This window comes from Oncorhynchus tshawytscha, linkage group LG14 (assembly GCF_018296145.1).
Source record: "Oncorhynchus tshawytscha isolate Ot180627B linkage group LG14, Otsh_v2.0, whole genome shotgun sequence".
Classification (NCBI taxonomy): domain Eukaryota; kingdom Metazoa; phylum Chordata; class Actinopteri; order Salmoniformes; family Salmonidae; genus Oncorhynchus; species Oncorhynchus tshawytscha.
The window spans coordinates 56,278,167-56,302,349 of record NC_056442.1 but is presented as its reverse complement, the minus strand read 5'-3'; the positions used below and the strand labels follow the sequence as shown (position 1 = coordinate 56,302,349).

The window sequence follows — 24,183 nt, the reverse complement described above, 5'->3', positions numbered from 1 at the left end:
TTGGACACTGTGTTAACAACCCTCCAGGCAAGCTTCAATGCCATACAACTCTCCTTCCGTGGCCTCCAATTGCTCTTAAATACAAGTAAAACTAAATGCATGCTCTTCAACCGATCGCTGCCTGCACCTGCCCGCCTGTCCAACATCACTACTCTGGACGGCTCTGACTTAGGTGTCTGGTTAGACTAAACTCTCCTTCCAGACCCATATCAAACATCTCCAATCCAAAGTAAAATCTAGAATTGGCTTCCTGGTTCGCAACAAAGCATCCTTCACTCATGCTGCCAAACATACCCTTGTAAAACTGACCATCCTACCAATCATCTGGCAATCATTTACAAAATAGACTGCAATACTCAACAAATTGGATGCAGTCTATCACAGTGCAATCCGTTTTGCCACCAAAGCCCCATATACTACCCACCATTCACCTGTATGTTGGCTGGCCCTCGCTTCATGCTCGTCGCCAAACCCACTGGCTCCATGTCATCTACAAGACCCTGCTAGGTAAAGTCCTCCCTTATCTCAGCTCGCTGGTCACCATAGCATCTCTCACCTGTAGCACACACTCCAGCAGGTATCTCTTAGTCACCCCCAAAACCAATTCTTTCTTTGGCCCTTCCAGTTCTCTGCTGCCAATGACTGGAACGAACTACAAAATTCTCTGAAACTGGAAACAAATCTCCCTCACTGCTTTAAGCACCAACTGTCAGAGCAGCTCACAGATTACTGCACCTGTACATAGCCCACCTATAATTTAGCCCAAACAACTACCTCATTCCCTACTGTATTTTATTTATTTATTTTGCTCCTTTGCACCCCATTATTTTTATTTCTACTTTGCACATTCTTCCATTGCAAATCTACCATTCCAGTGTTTTACTTGCTATATTGTATTTACTTTGCCACCATGGCCTTTTTTGCCTTTACCTCCATTATCTCACCTCATTTGCTCACATCGTATATAGACTTGTTTATACTGTATTATTGACTGTATGTTTGTTTTACTCCATGTGTAACTCTGTGTCGTTGTGTGTCGAACTGCTTTGCTTTATCTTGGCCAGGTCGCAATACCTGGTTAAATAAAGGTGTAATAAAAAAATAATAAATAAAAAAATTCATCCTGCTCTGACGCTGCTCAACAAGGCATCACTCATCTGCTCTGACGCTGCTCAACAAGGCATCACTCATCTGCTCTGACGCTGCTCAACAAGGCATCACTCATCTGCTCTGACGCTGCTCAACAAGGCATCACTCATCTGCTCTGACGCTGCTCAACAAGGCATCACTCATCTGCTCTGACGCTGCTCAACAAGGCATCACTCATCTGCTCTGACGCTGCTCAACAAGGCATCACTCATCTGCTCTGACGCTGCTCAACAAGGCATCACTCATCTGCTCTGACGCTGCTCAACAAGGCATCACTCATCTGCTCTGACGCTGCTCAACAAGGCATCACTCATCTGCTCTGACGCTGCTCAACAAGGCATCACTCATCTGCTCTGACGCTGCTCAACAAGGCATCACTCATCTGCTCTGACGCTGCTCAACAAGGCATCACTCATCTGCTCTGACGCTGCTCAACAAGGCATCACTCATCTGCTCTGACGCTGCTCAACAAGGCATCACTCATCTGCTCTGACGCTGCTCAACAAGGCATCACTCATCTGCTCTGACGCTGCTCAACAAGGCATCACTCATCTGCTCTGACGCTGCTCAACAAGGCATCATTCATCTGCTCTGACGCTGCTCAACAAGGCATCATTCATCTGCTCTGACGCTGCTCAACAAGGCATCACTCATCTGCTCTGACGCTGCTCAACAAGGCATCATTCATCTGCTCTGACGCTGCTCAACAAGGCATCACTCATCTGCTCTGACGCTGCTCAACAAGGCATCATTCATCTGCTCTGACGCTGCTCAACAAGGCATCATTCATCTGCTCTGACGCTGCTCAACAAGGCATCACTCATCTGCTCTGACGCTGCTCAACAAGGCATCACTCATCTGCTCTGACGCTGCTCAACAAGGCATCATTCATCTGCTCTGACGCTGCTCAACAAGGCATCACTCATCTGCTCTGACCACTGACTGGTGCCGCTCTACAAGCTTGAGCAGAGAATGTAAAATAACAAAGACACCCACGCATGGTGACGCACAGTGACACCAGTCACAACGCACACCTTATGAAACAGTACTGAATGCACAGCACATGAGCACCAAAAACACACGTTATCTGTGATGCGGACGCACATTAACATAATTGACAAGAGCACAAACCACACACACACACAGGTTCAGGTAGGCCTTCACGCTACAGGCTAAGCTCCATATTAGAGAAGGCCTTATTACCGTTTCCATACGATGCCTCTGCACCATACAGATAAGTGTGTGGCATCTACCGCTAGCAACAACTGATAAGATGGAGGGAAAAGACAAAAGAGAGAGGAAATCACCAAGGTCTTCTCCTCCACAGACGCGCTGTTTAGAGAGAGGAAATGCAGGCTCACGTCAACAAACAAGCAGAGTCTTTGCCCTTCGTCTGGAGCGGCTGCGGTGTGATCTCCGGTGGAACGTGACGATTCCCCAACTACAGTCTCTCAGAAAACACCTACAGTCAACCCCCCTTGGATTTATACACATTTTATTGTGTTAAAGTGGGATTCAAATGGATGTCTTTTTTTTTTGTCAACAATATATATATATTTTTTTAAAGAAAATAGAAAGTGTAAAATGTCAAAGTAAAGAAAAATTATTTTAAAAATATGAACAATAAAACACTACTATACCTTGTTTAGATAAGGATTCACCAGAGTCAATACAGAGTCAATACATGTAGAGTCATATTTGGCAGCAAATACAGCTGTGAGTCTTATTAGGTCTGGCTCTAAGAGCTTTCCACACCTGGATTGTACATTATCTGCCCTTTATTCTAGTTAACATTCTTCAAGCTCTGCCAAGATGTTGGGGATCATGGCTAGACAGCCATTCTTTAAGTCAAAATTGTAACTTGGCCACTCAGGAACATTCACTCTCTTCTTTGGTTAGTAACATCAGTGTAGATTTCTCCTTGTGCTGTTGGTTCTTGTCCTGCTGAAAAGGTGAATTCGTCGCCCAGTGTCTGGTGTAAAGCAGACAAACAGTTTTTCCCCTCTAGGATTTTGCCAGTCCTTAGCTCCATTCTGATGATCTGTATCCTGAAAAACTCCCCAGTGCTTGCCGATGTCAAACATACCCTTTTTCCTGGAGTCCATGATCAGCTCCTTTGTCTTGCTCACGTAGAGGTAGAGGTTGTCCTGACGCCACACTGCCAGGTCTCTGACCTCCTCCCTATAGTCTGTCTCGTCATTGTCGGTGCTCAGGCCTACCACTGTTGTGTCGTCAGAAAACATAACGATGGTGTTGGAGTCGTGCTTGGCCACGCAGTCATGAGTGAACATGGAGTACAGGAGGGAACTGAGCACCCACCCCTGAGGGGCACAATCCCTCGGATCTCAAGCAAGCACCCATTTTTTTTATGTATTTGGTGTAGATAAAATCAATTATATGCATTTTAATCCCACTTTGTAACAAAACATGTGAAAAAAAAAACACTTAGGATACCCACTGTACCAGCAGATAAGAAGTAGAAGAACTTGTTCAAACACTACAGTGATGCATCCTTCCTTCCTGCCTTCAAGTTGATTTGGTGGAATTAACGCTAGAACTGCTAGGCTTCCAGGGACCCGCCCCCCATTAAGCTGCTAGGCTTCCAGGGACCCGCCCTCCTTTAAGCTAATGAGCTGTCATTCTGACTGCAACAAGTGTCATTAACACATTTCATACATGTTATTGCAAAAAGAAAATTGGTTTGTGTTAAGTTAAACAGAATAAGATTATTTTAGTTCAAATAACAATACAATTTTCACTAGTTTGTTACTGTAGGCTATACAGTGCCTTGCGAAAGTATTCGGCCCCCTTGAACTTTGCGACCTTTTTCCACATTTCAGGCTTCAAACAAAGATATAAAACTATTTTTTTGTGAAGAATCAACAACAAGTGGGACACAATCATGAAGTGGAACGACATTTATTGGATATTTCAAACTTTTTTAACAAATCAAAAACTGAAAAATTGGGCGTACAAAATTATTCAGCCCCTTTACTTTCAGTGCAGCAAACTCTCTCCAGAAGTTCAGTGAGGATCTCTGAATGATCCAATGTTGACCTAAATGACTAATGATAAATACAATCCACCTGTGTGTAATCAAGTCTCCGTATAAATGCACCTGCACTGTGATAGTCTCAGAGGTCCATTAAAAGCGCAGAGAGCATCATGAAGAACAAGGAACACACCAGGCAGGTCCGAGATACTGTTGTGAAGAAGTTTAAAGCCGGATTTGGATACAAAAAGATTTCCCAAGCTTTAAACATCCCAAGGAGCACTGTGCAAGCGATAATATTGAAATGGAAGGAGTATCAGATCACTGCAAATCTACCAAGACCTGGCCGTCCCTCTAAACTTTCAGCTCATACAAGGAGAAGACTGATCAGAGATGCAGCCAAGAGGCCCATGATCACTCTGGATGAACTGCAGAGATCTACAGCTGAGGTGGGAGACTCTGTCCATAGGACAACAATCAGTCGTATATTGCACAAATCTGGCCTTTATGGAAGAGTGGCAAGAAGAAAGCCATTTCTTAAAGATATCCATAAAAAAAGTGTTGTTTAAAGTTTGCCACAAGCCACCTGGGAGACACACCAAACATGTGGAAGAAGGTGCCCTAGTCAGATGAAACCAAAATTGAACTTTTTGGCAACAATGCAAAACGTTATGTTTGGCGTAAAAGCAACACAGCTCATCACCCTGAACACACCATCCCCACTGTCAAACATGGTGGTGGCAGCATCATGGTTTGGGCCTGCTTTTCTTCAGCAGGGACAGGGAAGATGGTTAAAATTGATGGGAAGATGGATGGAGCCAAATACAGGACCATTCTGGAAGAAAACCTGATGGAGTCTGCAAAAGACCTGAGACTGGGACGGAGATTTGTCTTCCAACAAGACAATGATCCAAAACATAAAGCAAAATCTACAATGGAATGGTTCAAAAATAAACATATCCAGGTGTTAGAATGGCCAAGTCAAAGTCCAGACCTGAATCCAATCGAGAATCTGTGGAAAGAACTGAAAACTGCTGTTCACAAATGCTCTCCATTCAACCTCACCGAGCTCGAGCTGTTTTGCAAGGAGGAATGGGAAAAAATGTCAGTCTCTCGATGTGCAAAACTGATAGAGACATACACCAAGCGACTTACAGCTGTAATCGCAGCAAAAGGTGGCGCTACAAAGTATTAACTTAAGGGGGCTGAATAATTTTGCACGCCCAATTTTTCTGTTTTTGATTTGTTAAAAAAGTTTGAAATATCCAATAAATGTCGTTCCACTTCATGATTGTGTCCCACTTGTTGTTGATTCTTCACAAAAAAATAGTTTTATATCTTTGTTTGAAGCCTGAAATGTGGCAAAAGGTCGCAAAGTTCAAGGGGGCCGAATACTTTCGCAAGGCACTGTATGTTACTGTAGGCTATACTGTAGGCTGTGGTTTGTGTTACTGTAGGCTGTGGTTTGTGTTACTGTAGGCTATATGTAGTTTGTGTTACTGTAGGCTTTGTGTTACTGTAGGCTATATGTAGTTTGTGTTACTGTAGGCTACATGTGGTTTGTGTTACTGTAGGCTACATGTGGTTTGTGTTACTGTAGGCTACATGTGGTTTGTGTTACTGTAGGCTACATGTGGTTTGTGTTACTGTAGGCTACATGTGGTTTGTGTTACTGTAGGCTACATGTGGTTTGTGTTACTGTAGGCTACATGTAGTTTGTGTTACTGTAGGCTACATGTAGTTTGTGTTACTGTAGGCTACATGTAGTTTGTGTTACTGTAGGCTATATGTAGTTTGTGTTACTGTAGGCTACATGTAGTTTGTGTTACTGTAGGCTACATGTAGTTTGTGTTACTGTAGGCTACATGTAGTTTGTGTTACTGTAGGCTACATGTAGTTTGTGTTACTGTAGGCTACATGTAGTTTGTGTTACTGTAGGCTACATGTAGTTTGTGTTACTGTAGGCTATATGTAGTTTGTGTTACTGTAGGCTATATGTAGTTTGTGTTACTGTAGGCTATATGTAGTTTGTGTTACTGTAGGCTATATGTAGTTTGTGTTACTGTAGGCTACATGTAGTTTGTGTTACTGTAGGCTACATGTAGTTTGTGTTACTGTAGGCTACATGTAGTTTGTGTTACTGTAGGCTATATGTAGTTTGTGTTACTGTAGGCTACATGTAGTTTGTGTTACTGTAGGCTATATGTAGTTTGTGTTAGGCTTGTCTAAAGTTCTCTTCCGGCCCAGAAGAGGTGATGTGTGTCCCAAACAGCACCTTATTCCCTAGACAGTGACCTACGTCTGGTCAAAAGTTGTGTACTAAATATAAAAGGAATGAGGTGCCACTTGAGACACAGCCGTGGAAAAAAAAAAAAAATTCAGACTGTCAACCATTCCTCGACTTCGAGGAGGAGGAGGTTGGAACAATTCTGAAAGCTCAAAGTCACTGGTCTGAATTACAACTACAGCGGTCGAGCTTCAGCAGCAGGCAGACTGGTTTCCGGTTTCACCTGGCTGAGACCGAGCTGAAGCAAGGAATGAGGCTTTTTCCTGTTATAGATACTTGTATCCTCCTATGGAGTTCTCTGTTTGATCTGTGAACAAGGGTTGACATTCTCTACGGGACCATGTGGAAACCAGACCACCACTTCAACACTTCATAACAAGGGAGGACGTCTCTGTGTGTGTAACAAGGTTGGAGCCTCCAACACTGAGGCCCTGCCATGATCTACCTTGATGGACAAGAACTGAACTTCAAAAGGATCTTCTTTGCCCAACGGGGAGGGATGAAGGGGGGAAACAGACGAGGGGAGGGGGAGAGATGAAGAGGGGGGAACAGACGAGGGGAGGGATGAAGAGGGGGGGATGAAGAGGGGGGATGAAGGGGGGGATGAAGGGGGGATGAAGGGGAGAACAGACGAGGGGGGGAAAATGAAGAAAAGCATTGTTGGACTGGGAGGTCCTCTGCTTGGCTATTCATCATGCGTTACTACTCAGGTCTGTCACTGAAGGCTTGATATGAACATGGTACATGTTTTTTTTTTTTTTCCTTCAATGATTAAATGGGGTGAATGCGCTCCTTCCTGCCAGTAGCTCATAATAGAGGAATTCAGAGATGGAGAAACACAAATCTAACAGGAAAAGCTGCTCCGATTGAGTTCTGTGGGGGGTTTTTTAATTCGAAGGGGAATTAGGAAAGATGAACCCATTCAACAGATCAGTTTGATCTGAAACAGTTAAAAAATAAATACTAAATGAACCCAAACTCTTAGTGAAAACACAGTCATGATTTCTCACTGAAGTACCATATTCTAAACTCAATAAAGATCCTGTTGGGGCCTCCACGGAAACCTCGACTAGGCCTCCACGGAAACCTCGAACTAGGCCGCCACATCGCCACGGCACCTCGACACTCCGCCTATACCTTCTGCATATTATTCAACTTTTGGTAGAAACGTGAAAACCTTGTTCAGAAATGAATCATCGATGAGATCGGCACTTTTCAGAAAAGACTTAAGACTGCAAATAAAACAACAGATCGACTACGCCAAAGAGAGAAACTATCAATTTACCCGCAGCAGCACTAAGTTCCTGCCAAGGGTCCATCTCTGTGTTGAAAAATGACCCAATCTGTATTGGTCTCCAATGAGATATTTGGTACACATGCTTCCACTTCTACAGGACAGCTAAGCTGTGTCCCAAATGGCAGGTTATTCCCTGCATAGTGCACGACTTTATTCCCCATGTGCCCTGGTCAAATGTAGTGCACTACAAAGGGATTACGCAACTGTGGCCGGCGATTAGCCTGGGACTGACCTTTGACCCAACAGGTAACATGCATGACATTTTGTGAGAGAGCACCACTCTAAGTTAGCATCTCAAATGACACCCTATTCCCTATATAGTGCACTACTTTAGACCAGGGACCTATTCCCTATATAGTGCACTACTATAGACCAGGGGCCTATAGAACCCTATTCCCTATATAGTGCACTACTTTAGTCCAGAGCCCTATAGAACCCTATATAGACCAGGGCCCTATTCCCTATATAGTACACAACTATAGACCAGAGCCCTATAGAACCCTATTCCCTATATAGTGCACTACTTTAGACCAGGGCCCTATTCCCTATATAGTGCACTACTATAGACCAGGGCCCTATTCCCTATATAGTGCACTACTATAGACCAGGGTCCTATAGAACCCTATTCCCTATATAGTGCACTACTATAGACCAGGGGCCTATAGAACCCTATTCCCTATATAGTGCACTACTTTAGTCCAGAGCCCTATAGAACCCTATATAGACCAGGGCCCTATTCCCTATATAGTACACAACTATAGACCAGAGCCCTATAGAACCCTATTCCCTATATAGTGCACTACTTTATACCAGAGCCCTATTCCCTATATAGTGCACTACTTTAGACCAGGGCCCTATTCCCTATATAGTGCACTACTATAGACCAGGGCCCTATTCCCTATATAGTGAACTACTTTAGACCAGGGCCCTATAGAACCCTATTCCCTATATAGTACACTACTTTAGACCAGGGCCCTATTCCCTATATAGTGTACTACTATAGACCAGGGCCCTATTCCCTATATAGTGCACTACTAGAACCCTATTCCCTATATAGTGCAACTATAGACCAGGGGCCTATAGAACCCTATTCCCTATATAGTGCACTACTTTAGGAGCCCTATAGAACCCTATTCCCCCTATTCCCTATATAGTACACAACTATAGACCAGAGCCCTATAGAACCCTATTCCCTATATAGTGCACTACTTTATACCAGAGCCCTATTCCCTATATAGTGCACTACTTTATACCAGAGCCCTATTCCCTATATAGTGCACTACTTTAGACCAGAGCCCTATTCCCTATATAGTGCACTACTTTAGACCAGGGCCCTATTCCCTATATAGTACACAACTATAGACCAGGGCCCTATAGAACCCTATTCCCAATATTGTGCACTTCTTTATAGGGGAAAAACATGCCATTTGAGACACAGCTCTATTCACAGCACCCAACGTCACAGGAAGGCCAAAAAGATCATCAAGGACATCGACCACCCGAGCCACTACCTGTTCACCTCGCTACCATCCAGAAGGCGAGGTCAGTACAGGTGCATCAAAGCTGGGGACCGAGAGACTGAAAAACAGCTTCTATCTCAAGGCCATCAAAAACTGTTAAAAAGCTGTCACTAACACAGAGAGGCAGGCTGCTGTCTACATTGAGACTCACTAGTCACTTTAAACAATGCCACTTCATAGAATGCATCCTAAAGTATATACATATGAGATGAGTAATGCATCTTATAGCATCTTGCCTATGCCGCTCGGTCATCGCTCAGCCATATATTTATATATTCTTAATCCATCCCTTTAGATGTGTGTGTGTGTATTAGGTAGTTGTTAGGGAATTGTTAGATTACTTGTTAGATATAACTAGAAGCACAAGCATTTCACTACACTCGCATTAACATCTGCATGTGACCTTTAACATTTGAAGTCAGTTTCTAGTATTAATATTTGGTTTGTCAGCACAATTCTAGTCAACGGTCTTTCCCAGACAACTTGTTCTCCGATTGGTTACATTTAAACTCAGTTCCGCATAATTCCAGTCAACGGTCTTTCCCAGACAACTTGTTCTCCGATTGGTTAACATTTAAACTCAGTTCCGCATAATTCCAGTCAACGGTCTTTCCCAGACAACTTGTTCTCCGATTGGTTAACATTTAAACTCAGTTCCGCATAATTCCAGTCAACGGTCTTTCCCAGACAACTTGTTCTCCGATTGGTTACATTTAAACTCAGTTCCGCATAATTCCAGTCAACGGTCTTTCCCAGACAACTTGTTCTCCGATTGGTTAACATTTAAACTCAGTTCCGCATAATTCCAGTCAAAGGCTTTAGGACGTTTTGGTTGACATTTAAGCTTTACGCTAGAAGCTGCAAATGACCCCGTAGTTACAGTTTAAGACATGTGAAATGTCATCTTGGCCCCTTTCGTCTCTCCCAGGGACCTGGAAGGCTGTAACATACAAGGCATTCGGGGATCATTTTACAAACCATTTCCATTTTTATTTTTTATTTAGATGGAGGCAATAGCATCAGGCCTGCCATCTCCCGGGAAAGGTCAGTCAGTCCTCCAGTAGAAACCATTACTGGAAGAAGAAGTGGTGCCACGACAACAACTTTCCTCTCTATTCCAACTGACTGAGTGATGCGGAGGGTGGGAGGAAGGCCCAATTTCAGAAACAAACTCAAAACCCAAGAGACACTTGAACTGTGGAATATAAAGATGTTTCTCAAACTCCACTAACACTTGTACTGATGGAAACTTCCACATCATGTGGGTAGACCACCCTACACTGACTATAAAGACGACACTACCAAGCGTAGGTAGATCACCGTACACTGACTATAAAGACGACACTACCAAGCGTAGGTAGATCACCCTACACTGACTATAAAGACGACACTACCAAGCGTATGTAGATCACCCTACACTGACTATAAAGACGACACTACCAAGCGTAGGTAGATCACCCTACACTGACTATAAAGACGACACTAGATCACCCTACACTGACTATAAAGACGACACTACCAAGGTAGATCACCCTACACTGACTATAAAGACGACACTACCAACACTGACTATAAAGACGACACTACCAAGCGTATGTAGATCACCCTACACTGACTATAAAGACGACACTACCAAGCGTAGGTAGATCACCCTACACTGACTATAAAGACGACACTACCAAGCGTAGGTAGATCACCCTACACTGACTATAAAGACGACACTACCAAGCGTATGTAGACCACCCTACACTGACTATAAAGACTACACTACCAAGCGTAGGTAGAGATCATGTGGGTAGATCACCCTACACCTAGCAGCTACCAGCCAGTCTGGGTCATTCCTAATCAACCACAAGAGCAGAGCCAACGGGTACCGAACAACATCCCACGATGCACCCTGCTCGGCTACACACTATTCATTAGCATGTAAAACCGTACAAATTAATTGGTGCTTCGCTCTCTAGTGCGCTCTTCCTCTCTCCTCAACCGCCACACCAACAACATTAATCATCATCACTTTCATTTAGGTATCCTGGATAGGGAGAGAGGGAGAGAGAGGGATGCTGCACCATTCAAACAGGATGATCAGTCAGTCAGCAGCTGACAGGGAGGAAGACTGCATGCCGTTTAAAGCCTCCCTGTGTGTTGTGCAGTTTTCTAACCTGGGAACTGATTAGCTGAACTCTTTCGGTGTTTATCATGCTGCTGGGTTGAAAGTCCAGGGTTTAACACACTCTGACATCACTGGTAAATATGAGAGAGAGAGAGAGAGAGAGAGAGAGACTGCACCATTCAAACAGGATGATCAGTCAGTCAGCAGCTGACAGGGAGGAAGACTGCATGCCGTTTAAAGCCTCCCTGTGTGTTGTGCAGTTTTCTAACCTGGGAACTGATTAGCTGAACTCTTTCGGTGTTTATCATGCTGCTGGGTTGAAAGTCCAGGGTTTAACACACTCTGACATCACTGGTAAATATGTGAGAGAGAGAGAGAGAGAGAGAGAGAGAGAGAGGGAGAGGGATGGATGGAAATTGAGAGAGAGAGAGAGAGAGAGAGAGAAGAGAGAGAAGAGAGAGAAGAGAGAGAGAAGAGAGAGAGGAAGAGATTGAGAGAGAGAGAGAGAGAGAGAGAGGGAGAGGGGAGAGGATGGACATTGAGAGAGAGAGAGAGAGAGAGAGAGAGAGAGAGAGAGAGAGAGAGAGAGAGAGAGAGAGAGAGAGGGATGGATGGAAATTGAGAGAGAGAGAGAGAGGAGAGAGAGAAGAGAGAGAGGATGGACATTGAGAGAGAGAGAGAGGATGGAAATTGAGAGAGAGAGAGAGAGAGAGAGGGAGAGGGATGGATGGAAATTGAGAGAGGAGAGAGAGAGAGAGAGGAGAGAGAGAGAGAGGAGAGAGAGGAGAGAGAGAGAGAGGAGAGAGAGGAGAGAGAGAGAGAGGAGAGAGAGGGAGAGAGAGGAGAGAGAGGAGAGAGGAGAGAGAGAGAATGGACATTGAGAGAGAGAGAGAGAGAGGGAGAGGGATGGATGGAAATTGAGAGAGAGAGAGAGAGAGAGAGAGAGAAGAGAGAGAAGAGAGAGAGGATGGACATTGAGAGAGAGAGAGAGAGAGAGAGGGAGAGGGATGGATGGAAATTGAGAGAGAGAGAGAGAGAGGAGAGGGATGGATGGAAATTGAGAGAGAGGAGAGAGAGGAGAGAGAGGAGAGAGAGAGAGAGAGAGAGGAGAGAGAGAGAGAGAGAGGAGAGAGAGAGGAGAGAGAGAGGAGAGAGAGAGAGAGAGAGAGAGAGAGAGGAGAGAGAGGAGAGAGAGGAGAGAGAGAGAGAGGGAAGAGAGAAGAGAGAAGAGAGAAGAGAGAAGAGAGAGGAGAGAGGAGAGAGGGAGAGAGAGGAGAGAGGAGAGAGGAGAGAGAGGAGAGAGAGGAGAGAGAGAGGGGATGGACATAGAGAGAGAGAGGGATGTATATTGAGAGAGAGAAAGGGATGTATATTGAGAGAGAGCGCTAGAGAGAGAGAGAGAGATCAATACGGTATTGCCACATCATCCACAAGTCCATCCGGGACACAGCTGCCTGGGAGGCCTTCTATTCTGTTCCATCTAAAAACAGGCCCTCATTTCCATGCCAATCAATAGCCAGACCATAGGAAGAGGAGGAGCAACCTAAAAATTTGGGCTTGAAGAGGAAAATTCCTAACTGACACTCATGTTACAACAGTCTCTCTTTTATCAAGATGGAAGAGGATATTAACATCTAACCAGACACAATATTCACCAGCTGGGGAAACTAAACTTAGTGGGTGCATCCCAATAATGTCTCCTCTCTCCTGAAATGTACACTTGTTCATTACTTCAAAACCAATGTAAAAGTATTAGACTGGTAGAGGCAGGGGCTAGCTAGAGGGAGTTTCCACTATATGTGGAATGTGTACCAGTCATTTCCTTTCAAAAATCAAAAAAAGGGAACCAGTTCACTCTTAGGGAGGACGGAGCCATGGCCTAAAGCTTTAGCCTGGTCAGAGATTCAGCTGCTTTCAATTCTACAGTATCAGCACGATAATGAAGAGTGTATATGGTATAAATTACATTTATACCTTCTAGATACGTTGTTTCCTCTTCCTTTATAACAGAGTCCAGAGCCAACTTGCCCTCCTTTCGTCACAACCACGCAGGCAGGCAGGCAGGCCGACAGACAGCCAGGCAGGCCGACAGACAGCCAGGCCGGCCGGCAGCCCGACAGACAGCCAGGCCGGCCGGCAGCCCGACAGACAGCCAGGCCGGCCGGCAGCCCGACAGACAGCCAGGCCGGCCGGCAGCCCGACAGACAGACAGGCCGGCCGGCAGCCCGACAGACAGACAGCCAGGCCGGCCGGCAGCCCGACAGACAGACAGCCAGGCCGGCCGGCAGCCCGACAGACAGACAGCCAGGCCGGCAGACCCAGCTGGTCCTGACACAATAACAGAAAAAAAGCAGGGAGGGCTGCTTGACTTGAGATGGATAATTTCACAAGGACATCCCTCCCTGGCCAGTGGCATGTTGTCACCTTAACTGGGCATTACAGAGGGAACTGGTTGGACTATAGGTGCAAGAGGGCCGACTCTGGTCTAAAGTAGTACACTTAAAAAAGGGGACCGTTTGGGAGTCAACCAAGCCCGACGGGGCTCAGCCAGGGAGTCAACCAAGCCCAACGGGGCTCAGCCAGGGAGTCAACCAAGGCCGACGGGGCTCAGCCAGGGAGTCAACCAAGGCCGACGGGGCTCAGCCAGGGAGTCAACCAAGCCTGACAGTTTAAAACTCAATGAGGAGGCAGAGAACATATAGGAGTTGGACACGTTTAGATACACTACATGGCCAAAAGACACCTGCTCGTCAAACGTCTCATTCCAAAATCATGGGCATTAATATGGAGTTGGTCCCTCATTGCTGCTATAACAGCCTCCACTCTTCTGGGAAGGCTTTCCACTAGGATGTTGGAACATTGCTGTGGGGAATTGCTTCCATTCAGCCATAAGAGCATTAGTGAGGTCAGGCTGATGTTGGGTGATTAGGCCTGGCTCGCAGTCGGTGTTCCAATTCATCCCAAAGGTGTTCGATGGGGTTGAGGTCAGGGTTTTGTGCAGGCCAGTCAAGTTCTTACACACCAATCTCGACAAACCATGTCTGTACAGACCTCGCTTTGTGCACGAGGCATTGTCACGCTGAAAAAGGAAAGGGCCTTCCCCCAAACTGTTGCCACAAAGTTGGAAGCACAGAATCGTCTAGAATGTCCTTGTATGCTGTAGCGTTAAGATTTCCCTTCACTGGAACTAATGAGCCCGAACCTTGAAAACAACTCCAGACCATTATTCCTCCTCCACCAAACTTTACAGTTGGCACTATGCATTTAGGCAGGTAGTGTTCTCTTCGCATCCACCAAACCCAGATTAGTCCGTCGGACTGCCAGATGGTGATGCGTGATCGCCTTTCCACTGCCAGATGGTGATGCGTGATCGCCTTTCCACTGCCAGATGGTGATGCGTGATCACCTTTCCACTGCCAGATGGTGATGCGTGATCACCTTTCCACTGCCAGATGGTGATGCGTGATCGCCTTTCCACTGCCAGATGATGATGCGTGATCGCCTTTCCACTGCCAGATGATGATGCGTGATCGCCTTTCCACTGCGCCATAGTCCTATGGCGGTGAGCTTTACACCACTCCAGCTGGCGCTTGGCTATTGCACATGGTGATGTTAGGCTTGTGTGAGGCTGCTCGGCCACGGAAACCCATTCCATAAAGCTCCCGACTAACAGTTATTGTGCTGATGTTCCTTCCCGATGCAGTTTGGAACTCGGTAGTGAGTGTTGCAGCCGAGGACAGACCATTGTTTTTTACTTTCTACAGGCTTCAGCACTCGGCGGTCCCATTCTGTGAGTTTGTGTGGCCTACCACTTCGCGGCTGAGCCGTTGTTGCTCCACTTCACAATAACAGCACCAGTTGACCTGGGCAGCTCTAGCAGGGCAGAAATTTTGACAAACTGACTTGTTGGAAAGTTAGCATCCTATGACAGTGCCACATTTAATTTTTTTTTAATTCACTGAGCTCCTCAGTAAGGCCATTCAATCTTACATCAACTGATGTCACAAAGTATTGTACAGAAGCCCAGCCTAAAACCCCAAACAGCAAGCCATGCAGGTGTAGAAGCACAGTGGCTAGGAAAAACTCCCTAGAAAAAAAGGCCAGAACCTAGGAAAAAACCTAGAGGCTCTACTGCCAATGTTTGTCTATGGAGATTGCATGGCTGTGTGATCGGATTTTATACACCTGTCAGCAACAGGTGTGGCTGAAATAACTGAATCCACTCATGTGAAGGGCTGTCCGCATGCTGCACCTTCCCTGAGCAAGAAAAGGTAGACAATACAACAACACATCACACTCAGAGCAAAAAAACTGTCTGGGGAATAATCACAGTGTAGAACTGATCTACGGTCTGTGAATCACAATGCATTAGCCTACATAACAAAACCTACAAATCAGTAAAAGCTCAATGGCTTGAATACATGAGAGTACAACAGACATGATATAAACCTGCCAATGAACAGGAGGATGATGCATGGTCAGCCTGGACGCATCAGTGTGGGCGGACATCATAAGGCATATTAGTGATGTTAGCCAACTAACAGGATGAACACACAGCCGTGGGCAGGTAGCTAAGAGAAGGTATTTACCTAAAACGGTGTACAAAATAAACATGATCATATCATCTGTTAGCAGCAAAAGGGGTGATACGGACTTCCCAAACCAGGAAACGAGAAGAACCAAAGACTTCTGCATTCCAAATGGCACCCTATTCGGTGCGCTACTGCCTGGTCAATACTAGCGGTGCGCTACTGCCTGGTCAATACTAGCGGTGCGCTACTGCCTGGTCAATACTAGCGGTGCGCTACTGCCTGGTCAATACTAGCGGTGCGCTACTGCCTGGTCAATACTAGCGGTGCGCTACTTCCTGGTCAATACTAGCGGTGCGCTACTTCCTGGTCAATACTAGCGGTGCGCTACTTCCTGGTCAATACTAGCGGTGCGCTACTTCCTGGTCAATACTAGCGGTGCGCTACTTCCTGGTCAATACTAGCGGTGCGCTACTTCCTGGTCAATACTAGCGGTGCGCTACTTCCTGGTCAATACTAGCGGTGCGCTACTGCCTGGTCAATACTAGCGGTGCGCTACTGCCTGGTCAATACTAGCGGTGCGCTACTGCCTGGTCAATACTAGCGGTGCGCTACTGCCTGGTCAATACTAGCGGTGCGCTACTGCCTGGTCAATACTAGCGGTGCGCTACTGCCTGGTCAATACTAGCGGTGCGCTACTGCCTGGTCAATACTAGCGGTGCGCTACTTCCTGGTCAATACTAGCGGTGCGCTACTGCCTGGTCAATACTAGCGGTGCGCTACTGCCTGGTCAATACTAGCGGTGCGCTACTTCCTGGTCAATACTAGCGGTGCGCTACTGCCTGGTCAATACTAGCGGTGCGCTACTTCCTGGTCAATACTAGCGGTGCGCTACTGCCTGGTCGATACTAGCGGTGCGCTACTGCCTGGTCGATACTAGCGGTGCGCTACTGCCTGGTCGATACTAGCGGTGCGCTACTGCCTGGTCGATACTAGCGGTGCGCTACTGCCTGGTCGATACTAGCGGTGCGCTACTGCCTGGTCGATACTAGCGGTGCGCTACTGCCTGGTCAATACTAGCGGTGCGCTACTGCCTGGTCAATACTAGCGGTGCGCTACTGCCTGGTCAATACTAGCGGTGCGCTACTGCCTGGTCGATACTAGCGGTGCGCTACTGCCTGGTCAATACTAGCGGTGCGCTACTGCCTGGTCAATACTAGCGGTGCGCTACTGCCTGGTCAATACTAGCGGTGCGCTACTGCCTGGTCAATACTAGCGGTGCGCTACTGCCTGGTCAATACTAGCGGTGCGCTACTGCCTGGTCAATACTAGCGGTGCGCTACTGCCTGGTCAATACTAGCGGTGCGCTACTGCCTGGTCAATACTAGCGGTGCGCTACTGCCTGGTCAATACTAGCGGTGCGCTACTGCCTGGTCAATACTAGCGGTGCGCTACTGCCTGGTCAATACTAGCGGTGCGCTACTGCCTGGTCAATACTAGCGGTGCGCTACTGCCTGGTCAATACTAGCGGTGCGCTACTGCCTGGTCAATACTAGCGGTGCGCTACTGCCTGGTCAATACTAGCGGTGCGCTACTTCCTGGTCAATACTAGCGGTGCGCTACTGCCTGGTCAATACTAGCGGTGCGCTACTTCCTGGTCAATACTAGCGGTGCGCTACTTCCTGGTCAATACTAGCGGTGCGCTACTTCCTGGTCAATACTAGCGGTGCACTACTTCCTGGTCAATACTAGTGCATGGAAGAATAGTACTACTCTGGTGGGGGTTTATATTTGTCAATAATTTACATTGGAAATGTTTGTGTTTTTGCATATCCCAACTCTCCCTGAGACACAACCAGGCCCTGCCATTATCAATCACCCCCTGCAGCTGTGGAAGCAGAGTAGCACAGACAGACAGCCACAGGAAAACAACTGAGGGTGCATCCTAAAAAGGTCAGTGCTTGACATGAGCCGACTTGAGTCGGAGCTGGGCCTATAATTCACATTTTTGGGGACCTGCGTACCCGGCTCCTCTATATAACAAAGTGGCCTATCACCGGCCCGGATTCACACACAGCGTCAAAGGTTAAACAAAGCTAGATCTGCACTGAATAGCAGAGTGGGCATTCACGTCCTGATTCCGCTTCGTTCTACTTTAGTTGTCACAAGTTTGAGAATCCGGTGTACGAGGAGACCGTTCCAGTTTGAGAATCCGGTGTACGAGGAGACTGTTCCCAGTTTGAAAAGGCGCAGATTGAGAAAACCCAAGCCTGAATGTTATCAAATGAAGTTGTTAAATGAGAGTTCTTACAGTCATGAAATCCCTGGAAAAGACCTGGATTTTTTTATATTGTGTTATAAAATATATGATCAATCACTTAAAAAAAGGGGGGCTAGACTATATAGCCAATTGAAAACATAGCTCGTAATCTCGCTAGTTAACTCTTTAGCTATAAGCATTAATGTCACTGCCGTCTTGTTTCCACCGGCTCTGTTGAGAAATACATTACATGGTGCAGTGGGAAAGCTTTGATTTGATTTGATTTTATTTGAAGCTGACATTCCTCTCTAGTAAACAGTAGTCTAACACGGTCATTTCGCCAATGCAACAAAAATGTTTTATTCTAATAGACAAATAACTATCGTGCTGTGCATAGATCTCCCCTGAAATATTAAATAGTTTAGCCATAGATAAACATGTCCTACTACTTTGTTTTTTGAAGTAATCTACCTTATCCATTTATATCCCAGATTCATTGAATGAGAGAATAAATTGTATATTTAAAGTATTTAGTTGTAACGTTGCGATATTTTATATTAAAGGGTGCCCCCCGCCCCGCCTAACACAACACATCTGTTGCTCAACAGGACCTTGATAAAAACGGACACACCCATCTCTCTCCAGATGGAGGGTTGACCACATGGGTTTTATACAGTAGCCTAGCAGTGTTGTTATTCTACTTTGAGGAGGTTAAAGTGCCTTGATCAAGACTAGCAGCAATACCACATTTAACCAGACAACACAACACATCTGTTGCTCAGGACCTTGATAAAAACGGACACACCCATCTCTAGATGGAGGGTTGACCATGGGTTTTATACAGTCAGCAGTGCTGTTATTCTAGCCTTGATCAAGCACATACCACATTTAACCCAGACTCTTCCCCCCCCCCGCCTAACACAACACATCTGTTGCTCAACAGGACCTTGATAAAAACGGACACACCCATCTCTCTCCAGATGGAGGGTTGACCACATGGGTTTTATACAGTAGCCTAGCAGTGCTGTTATTCTACTTTGAGGGAGGTTAAGTGCCTTGATCAAGGGCACAACGGCAGGAGATAGTAGGCTACATGGGGTCAGAGACTAGCAGCAATACCACATTTAACCAGACTCCCCCCCATGTAAGGCTATTTCGACTGCATTTACACAGGGAGACCAATTCTGATATTTGTTGTTTCACTAATTGGTCATTTGACCAATCAGATAAACTCTGGAAAAAGATATGTGAAAAGATCTGATGTGATTGGTCAACAGCATAATTAGTGGAAAACAATATCAGAATTGGGCTGCTTGACTAAACACAGCCATAGAGATGTCATCAATTATTGGTCTGGGATATTTGGTTAAAAGTCATGGAAAAGTCATACATTTCCATTAGACAAAATGTGAATAAACCCCTTTACAGTGAATAATCAGAGGTCTCTTATAGCATAACGGAATTTGGGAATTTCTGTGAACAAAGTCTAATGGACCGTGGGCGGGCACCGAGTCACCAGAATATGAATAAACACATAGGAACCCCTTTCTACCAGCATCTCCATCACTATAACAGCCAGGGGGTTCGAAACATGATGTAATATTACTACTATATATTCTATGACAGACAGGAGACAGACAGAGAGACAGAGACAGACAGACAGACACAGACAGACAGAGACAGACAGACAGAGACAGACAGACAGAGACAGACAGACACAGACAGAGACAGACAGAGACAGACAGACAGACAGAGACAGACAGACAGACAGACAGACAATCATCCTATCTATTTCTGTCTTTGGCTATTGCCAATAAAGAGAACACTGAAGGAGCCTTTGATGCATAAATAACATGTCTGTCATCACAATTCATTTCCAACATGACAAAGTTATACATTTTTGTCAACAGCTGTAGGAATAGTTTGCAATGAGGAATACAGAAATACATTTTATTTTTTTAAGTGTTAGACCCATTCCCCTTCAGTTGTGGTTTACTGCAAGTAGCTGATGGCAAAACATCTGGGAGGTAAGACCTACCTCATGGCTGGTTGCCGAGATTCATCATATTGTCTTGATTAATTCAACTACATAATAATCCCAGAAGACCAAGTGTAGGAGGCTTTCTTTTGGAACACGTTTACACATTATGACGTTTGCATAATTCCGTCCAATATTTCCTATGCTGTGCTGACCAGTAGGTATTCCACGTCAATAGTCTACAGACAGGATGTCATCTGATGTGGAAATATCAATAAGGTAAAAAAAGACTGACGACGTGAATTTAACTACGGTAGCGATGTCAGTTTTCTGTCGACAAAAAAAAAAAAAAAAAAACTCCGCTACAGATACTTAGGAGATGCCAATATCAACAACGTGTGTTGTTTTAGTTGTGCGCACATCAACAGTTACTGTTGATTTCAAGGTAAAAAAATAAAAAATAATTTAAAAAGCATTACTGATAGGCTACAGAAGAAGAAAAAATAATGTATCTGGTTAAAACACGAGAACATAACTGCCAATACGGAGACACAACACTCGATTCATTTAGTTGTCTATTTGAAAATGGGCTTTTGACCGATCATGATTATTGTTGTGCCAAGATGCATGATACATGTTCTGTCTTCATACACCGGGTGGCATGTGCCCAAACACATTCTACAACGATGCCAAGCTTTCAGCGCATTTCACCGATTCACCAACTATTAAAACATGTCGGAGCTAAAAACGGACATTGACGGGCGGCTTTTCTTAAAGACCTCCGAATGGGCAATGCTCAAAATGAGTAGTGGTTAACCTACTAGGTGGAGGTAGACAGTCGCGGTTAGCGCCGCTGAAGCTGGAAGAGAAGTGGGAAAAGAGAAGGGCATTGCTATGCTACACTGTCGGAATCTTTCACTTGATACAATATAACCACCCACCTAATGTAGCGGATCCAGCGCCGGAGACAGTTGATCAAGCTGCTGATCTAGTAGTTGAACACCGTTGCTGGTACATTCCTTCCGTTCTATTTGCTCGCTGTTGTTCCACTGATCCGACGCACGATAATACTTGGTACTGCTTTCTCTTCAGTTGTATCGCTGCAAACGCGTATCCCCTGCTTTACGAGACGGTGGTGTAATCATTCGTCCACACAGTTGTAAAACAGTTGCGTTTTTACAACGAAAACGAGAGTTTCTATTGGACTAATTCAGTTAGGTTCTTCCTCGTTTTCGTTCAGTTTGCTTCCGTTTAAGAAACATTTTGCAACCAAATTAGGATAATGAATGGTGCCCTGTAATTGAAAGCCGGTTTGCGATTGGACCACCTGCAGAAGACAAATCATAATGTCTCATGGCAGAGGGTTGGTTGAAAGCTTTGAAGGGCGGGATTAGAATCTACCAATGTTTTTAAAGAGACAGGAACTCAATTTGAAATATTTGCGCAACAGCTCACAGCAAAATATTGTAGCGTTATAAAAGCTGACAGTATTTTGATCAATACAAATTGATTTACTCTTCCAATGAAGAGTACTTTGTATCTGTCAGTCTCATTATAGGCTACAGATGTCCACACATTTGCTTCCTGGCAAATAAGCACGTTTGCATATTCACACAATAGAATCTGAGATAATTTTGAGTTTTAATCCATTTGGACATTTTAATCAAGTGAATTAAATAGGTAATCAACCACAGTGTATTATAATAGGATAAATCTCAACACAGTTGATTGATTTACCAGGTTTAGGTGTCCAGTTCAAATCGAATCAAATCCAATTTTATTGGTCACATGGTTAGCAGATGTTAATGCGAGCGTAGCGAAATGCTGGTGCTTCTAGTTCTGACTATGCAGTAATATCTAACAAGTAATCTAACAAATTCACAACAACTACCTCATACACACAAACTCACACAAATGTAAAGGGTGAATAAGAATATGTACCTATAAATATATGGATGAGCGATGGCCGTGCAGCATAGGCAAGATGCAGTAGATGGTATAGAGTACAGTATATACATCTGAGATGAGTAATGTAGGGTATGTAAACATTATATAAAGTGCGTTATTTAAAGTGACTAGTGATACCTGTATGTAAACATGATCAAAGTGGCGTTATTTAAAGTGACTAGTGATACCTGTATGTAAACATGATCAAAGTGGCGTTATTTAAAGTGACTAGTGATCCGTCTAATTAATCTGTTTATTTAAGTGGCCAGAGATTTGAGTCTGTATGTTGGCAGCAGCCTCTCTAGTTGTACATGCCCTTTAGGTTTTGTTTCTCTCTATCTGAAAAACATGGATATAAAAACAGTAGTAGGAGATTGGTGGCACCTCAGCATCCCGGAGTCGCCTCTTCACTGTTGACATCGAGACTGGTGTTTTGCGGGTACTATTTAATGAAGCTGCCAGTTGAGGACTTGTGAGGCGTCTGTTTCTCAAACTAGACACTCCAATGTACTTGTCCTCTTGCTCAGTTGTGCCCCGGGGCCTCCCACTCCTCTTTCTATTCTGGTTAGGGCCAGTTTGCTCTGTTCTGTGAAGGGAGTAGTACACAGCGTTGTACGAGATCTTCAGTTTCTTGGAAATTGCTCACATGGGAATAGCCTTCATTTCTCAGAACAACAATAGACTGACGAGTTTCAAAGAAAGTTCTTTGTTTCTGGCCATTTTGATCCTGTAATCGAACCCACAAATGCTGATGCTCCAGATACTCAACTAGTCTAAAGAAGGCCAGTTTTATTGCTGGTTTAATCAGAACAACAGTTTTCAACTGTGCTAACAACATTGCAAAAGGGTTTTCTAATGATCAATTAGCCTTTTAAAATGATAAACTTAGCTAACTGGTTGCTGATAATGGGCCTCTGTACCCATTATGTAGATATTCCATAAAAAATCAGCCATTTCAAGCTACGAGTCATTTACAACATTAACAATGTCTACACTGTATTTCTGATCAATTTGATGTTATTTTAATGGACAAAAAAAATTAGCTTTTCTTTCAAAAACAAGGACATTTCTAAGTGTCCCCAAACTTTTGAACGGTAGTGTACATATTGCCAAAGCTTACTTTGGAGATTTACAATATTAACATAATTGATAATAATAATCAATATTGTCAACAGGACAACAGTAACAACAATAACCAAGGGTAAAAATAACCATACATTGAACAATAGAGCATACAGCATACAGTAGAGGACATTTACAGGTTTGTTGGTCTGTCAGACACTGTCCCTCATCTTATGGCAGGCAGCAATGTAGTGTGCTGCCAACCCACAGCTCTCTGCCTCCTCACCCAACAGCAAGGGTAGCCTACTCTCATCAGATAGGTCTTTGAAACCTTTAATAACGGTTTCAAATGGTTTTATATTTTTTATATTTTGTCAGGAATGCAGCTCTGTCTCGGTGCTGTTGTGAAGTGGTTGCACAGCCTTTCGTCTACAGGGAGCCAGGTTTTCCTGTGTCTACCCTTCTCAATAGCAAGGCTGTGATCACTGAGCCTGTACTTTGTCAAGGTCTTTCTAAAATGTTGATCAGTATCCACGGCCTTTCTCAATAGCAAGTCTGTGCTCACTGAGCCTGTACTTTGTCAAGGTCTTTCTAAAATGTTGATCAGTATCCACAGCCTTTCTCAATAGCAAGGCTGTGCTCACTGAGCCTGTACTTTGTCAAGGTCTTTCTAAAATGTTGATCAGTATCCATGGTCAAGTCGTGTACCACGGTGTTCTGTCAATGTAGGGCCAGATAGCACTGCATTTTGTTTTGTGTTTGTGCTTCCCGATAAGTAATGTAGTTTTGTTTTGACTGTGTTGTAATTTGGTTTATTCTGATTGATTGGATGTTCTGGTTCTGAGGTCTACAGTGTTGTAATGATGTGCAAATAGTTGAAGTACAACAGGGGGGAAAAAAAACAACATAAATGCTGTTTGTTCTTCACTGGTTGCCCTTTTCTCGTGGCAACAGGTCACAAATCGTGCAGCTGTGATGTCACACTGTGGTATTTCACCCAGTAGATATGGGAGTTTCTCAAAATTGGATCTGTTTTCAAATTCTTTGTG

General features: G+C 44.7%; 1 protein-coding gene across 6 annotated transcripts in view; it reads right to left on the bottom strand.

Annotated features, from left to right (window-relative positions):
* Positions 1-21,390, bottom strand: part of LOC112238986 (protein-tyrosine sulfotransferase 1) — a 142,301-nt gene extending 120,911 nt beyond the window's left edge. For 2 of the 6 annotated variants that reach the window (XM_042297711.1, XM_042297708.1), the window contains exon 1: positions 21,067-21,386. The gene's annotated coding sequence lies outside the window, so the exon portion shown is untranslated. Of the gene's footprint in view, positions 1-21,066 lie in introns of all 6 variants that reach the window. The other 4 variants (XM_042297710.1, XM_042297712.1, XM_042297713.1 and 1 more) reach the window with 3 other exon arrangements.
* Positions 21,391-24,183: the final 2,793 nt, after the last annotated feature.